Below are 4902 nucleotides of genomic sequence, written 5' to 3'. Positions count from 1 at the left end.
CGTTTTAATATAGGTATTGTTTATATAAATTTTTATATATTCCATCCGTCAATTCCATAATTTCACATATATATATATATATATATATCAATATTGCCTTAAGTATATTGTGTATATAAATATTGTTGTATGTTATACGCTCTCCTAAGTAATAATTGAAGTCTTAATTAGCTATGTATATATATATATATATATACTATATATTCCCATCCGTCAATTCCATAATTTCATATATATATATATATATATATATATATCAATATTGCCTTAAGTGTTCATTGTATATATAAATATTATTCTATTCTATATACTCTCCTCAATAATAATTGAAGTTTTAATTCAGGTATGCGTGTATATATATTTTATATATTCCATCCGTCAATTCCAAAATTTCATGTATATATAAATACATATATATCAATACGGCTTTAAGTATTGTATATATATACATATTATTCTTTGTTATATGCTCTCCTCAATAATTATTGAAGTTTCAATATAGATATTGTGTATATATATTTTTATATATTCCATCCGTCAAATTCCATATTTTCATAAATATATATATCAATATTGTTTTAAGTATTGAATATATATATATTGTTCTATGCTACATATAAAATTTAATTGAAAGCAACGTAGATGAACAAATTTCGTAGAGTAGGCATACAAACATCAATAAATATATAACAATTATAAATTGATAATATATTTTAAGCGAATGTATAACCCAATTATACGAATTATGTTCGTCTAGTGTTACTTTTTTTCGAATCATCAAGCAAAGGATAAGCTTCAGTGGATCGCAGTATGGCAGCTGCTCAACCACTTACAACACCTTGCCTGTTACAAAAGTCGTTTACAATTGATTCTAGGCTTTGACATTGTATTAAATAATGTTTTAAAATATAACTAGCGCGGCATCAGGTGATCGAAGATCCTCCCAATTTACTATGTTATAAATAACATTGGCATCACATCCATTGTCGTTAATAAAACAAATTAAAAACTTTTAATGGTTTAGAAGCCATACAATGCAAATTGCCCCTTATTTATCATTGCAGTCCAGCACGGATACGACCTTAGAGGCGTTCAGGCATAATCCAACGGACGTAGCGTCATACCACTGTTCGCTCGAACAAGTATTGTGCCATTGGTCCGTACCTGCGGTTCCTCTCGTACTACGCAGGAATGCTGTCGCAACAACGTTTTGTCATTAGTAGGGTAAAACTAACCTGTCTCACGACGGTCTAAACCCAGCTCACGTTCCCTTGCATGGGTGAACAATCCAACGCTTGGTGAATTTTGCTTCACAATGATAGGAAGAGCCGACATCGAAGGATCAAAAAGCGACGTCGCTATGAACGCTTGGCCGCCACAAGCCAGTTATCCCTATGGTAACTTTTCTGACACCTCTTGTTAAAAACTCTTTAAACCAAAAGGATCGATAGGCCGAGCTTTTGCTGTCCCTGTGTGTACTGAACACCGAGATCAAGTCAGCATTTGCCCTTTTGCTCTATGTGTGGTTTCTGTCCGCACTGAGCTGGCCTTGGGACACCTCCGTTATTATTTGAGAGATGTACCGCCCCAGTCAAACTCCCTACCTGGCAATGTCCTTGAATTGGATCATACCTGAGTAATTGGAGTTATACCAAATTTTTAAATCAATAATACATAAATGCATTCTCTCATTAAAGAATTTGTTTGCGATTATATAACAAACTCGTGATACTTTGATCAAGAAGCTTGCATCAAAACCCAATACCATAAGACATAATAATTATATCCGTATAATGGCTAGGAAATGATACACGTTCCATTTAATCAAGTAAGTAAGGAAACAATAAGAGTAGTGGTATTTCATTGTCGATACCAAACCGAAGTCTAATATCTCCCACTTATTCTACACCTCTTATGTCTCCTTACACTGCCAGATTAGAGTCAAGCTCAAAAGGGTCTTCTTTCCCCGCTAATTATTCCAAGCCCGTTCCCTTGGCTGTGGTTTCGCTAGATAGTAGATAGGGACAGTAGGAATCTCGTTAATCCATTCATGCGCGTCACTAATTAGATGACGAGGCATTTGGCTACCTTAAGAGAGTCATAGTTACTCCCGCCGTTGACCCGCGCTTACTTGAATTTCTTCACTTTGACATTCAGAGCACTGGGCAGAAATCACATTGTGTCAACACCCGCTAGGGCCATCACAATGCTTTGTTTTAATTAGACAGTCGGATTCCCCAAGTCCGTGCCAGTTCTGAATTGATTGTTAATTGATAATCGTTATAATTTAAAAGAACTAATTGGTAGCCCAACTAGTATTCTTAAAAATTTTAGCAAGAAAGTTCCACAATTGGCTACGTAACTAAACTATCCGGGGAACAAGAAACTACCATAAATGATAGAAACTTTATTTACCCAGAACGAGCACATAAACCATGTTATTGTTTCCCAATCAAGCCCGACTATCTCAATCTTCAGAGCCAATCCTTATCCCGAAGTTACGGATCTAATTTGCCGACTTCCCTTACCTACATTATTCTATCGACTAGAGACTCTTCACCTTGGAGACCAGCTGCGGATATTGGTACGGCCTGTTGAGAAGTTTGCGTGTCCCCACCATAAATTTTCAAGGTCCGAGGAGAAAATATCGACACAACAGTATATGTCATGCTCTTCTAGCCCATCTACCATATCTCTCTGCGAAAGACTTCCATGGTAGTACGGCTATAAAACAGAAAAGAAAACTCTTCCGATACCTCTCGACGGCTTCTTTATGGTCGTTCCTGTTGCCAGGATGAGCACGAGGCCCATATTTAATAACAAACGGATACTCAACAGGTTACGGAATTGGAACCGTATTCCCTTTCGTTCAAAATTATTCAAGTGTATAAAAATCGGTTAGATGACAAATATATTTAGATTTTTCTTTACTTGAAAATTTTCGGCTTTCGCCTTGAACTTAGGACCGACTAACTCGTGATCAACCACTGTTCACACGAAACCCTTCTCCACTTCAGTCCTCCAAGGTCTCATTCGATTATTTGCTACTACCACCAAGATCTGTACCAATAGCGGCTCCATGCAGGCTTACGCCAAACACTTCTATGCACACCATTGTACCTTCCTACTCACTAAAGTTTCAAAATTTATATTACAAGTAATATAAACCATCTACTTTAGCGGTAATGTATAGGTATACAACTTAAGCGCCATCCATTTTAAGGGCTAGTTGCTTCGGCAGGTGAGTTGTTACACACTCCTTAGCGGATTTCGACTTCCATGATCACCGTCCTGCTGTTTTAAGCAACCAACGCCTTTCATGGTTTCTGTATGAGTTGTTAATTTGGGCACCGTAACATTACGTTTGGTTCATCCCACAGCGCCAGTTCTGCTTACCAAAAGTGGCCCACTGGGCACATTATATCATAACCTTAAACTTCATATCAAGAAAGTTAAGGTTCTTACCCATTTAAAGTTTGAGAATAGGTTAAGATCGTTTCGACCCTAAGGCCTCTAATCATTCGCTTTACCAGATAAGATTATTTTATACAACAGTTAAATGCACCAGCTATCCTGAGGGAAACTTCGGAAGGAACCAGCTACTAGATGGTTCGATTGGTCTTTCGCCCCTATACTCAATTCTGACAATCGATTTGCACGTCAGAACTGTTTCGGTCTTCCATCAGGGTTTCCCCTGACTTCAACCTGATCAAGTATAGTTCACCATCTTTCGGGTCACAGCATATATGCTCAAGGTACGTTCCAGTTAGAGGCATAAATAATATAAATATTATTATACATAACTATATAGAGCGCCCCGGGATTGCGTTAATTAACTATAAATAGTTAAAAAACTAATCCCATTAATAGTCAAGTTAATTACGCTATTAGGTTTATATCCCAATAACTTGCACATATGTTAGACTCCTTGGTCCGTGTTTCAAGACGGGTCCCGAAGGTATCCTGAATCTTTCGCATTGTTAATCATACAAATGCATATAATAAACACAAATATCAATGATAATTATGCCATTATATAATTCCGAAAAATTAACGCACTGTAATCATATAAATCTATCAGCACTTTATCAAATTTATATCTTTTATTTTATGTTAAAATGCCAAGCATATAATTCAAATAAGCAATCAGACATAATTTTATGATAAATATTTATGCTAATAGATTACAATGTCCTTATATGGAAAAAATGCACACTATTATTATAATATTGTTTAAAATATTACAATTCTAATGATGAATTTTCCATAACGGATATTCAGGTTCATCGGGCTTAACCTCTAAGCAGTTTCACGTACTATTTAACTCTCTATTCAGAGTTCTTTTCAACTTTCCCTCACGGTACTTGTTTACTATCGGTCTCATGGTTATATTTAGTTTTAGATGGAGTTTACCACCCACTTAGTGCTGCACTATCAAGCAACACGACTCTTTGGAAACACCATCTAGTAATCATTAACGTTATACGGGCCTGGCACCCTCTATGGGTAAATGGCCTCATTTAAGAAGGACTTAAATCGTTAACTTCTCATACTAGAATGTTGATGTTCCGTACACTGCATCTCACATTTGCCATATAGACAAAGTGACTTAGTGCTGAACTGATTTCTTTTCGCTCGCCGCTACTAAGAAAATCCTTGTTAGTTTCTTTTCCTCCCCTAATTAATATGCTTAAATTCAGGGGGTAGTCCCATATGAGTTGAGGTTGTATAAAACAATGTTAATTGAACATTATTTATTGTTCAATATAATGGATAATACTTTTGTTCTGAAGTTCCATAAATTTTACAACAATTCTTTTATCACACATCATTAATAAGAGGCAATTCTAGATTAAGGAAAAATATATTTTTCTTTTATGCTAGACATTCCTCAGTATTATT

General features: G+C 35.8%; 1 non-coding gene across 1 annotated transcript; it reads right to left on the bottom strand.

Annotated features, from left to right (window-relative positions):
• Positions 1–769: 769 nt before the first annotated feature.
• Positions 770–4727, bottom strand: LOC116650209 (large subunit ribosomal RNA). The gene has a single exon (XR_004303190.1). It is a non-coding gene; the product is annotated as a large subunit ribosomal RNA (ribosomal RNA).
• Between the last annotated feature and the right edge of the window lie 175 nt (positions 4728–4902).

Source organism: Drosophila virilis, unplaced genomic scaffold (genome assembly GCF_030788295.1).
Source record: "Drosophila virilis strain 15010-1051.87 unplaced genomic scaffold, Dvir_AGI_RSII-ME tig00002287, whole genome shotgun sequence".
Classification (NCBI taxonomy): Eukaryota; Metazoa; Arthropoda; class Insecta; order Diptera; family Drosophilidae; genus Drosophila; species Drosophila virilis.
This window is presented reverse-complemented; position numbering and strand designations above follow the sequence as displayed.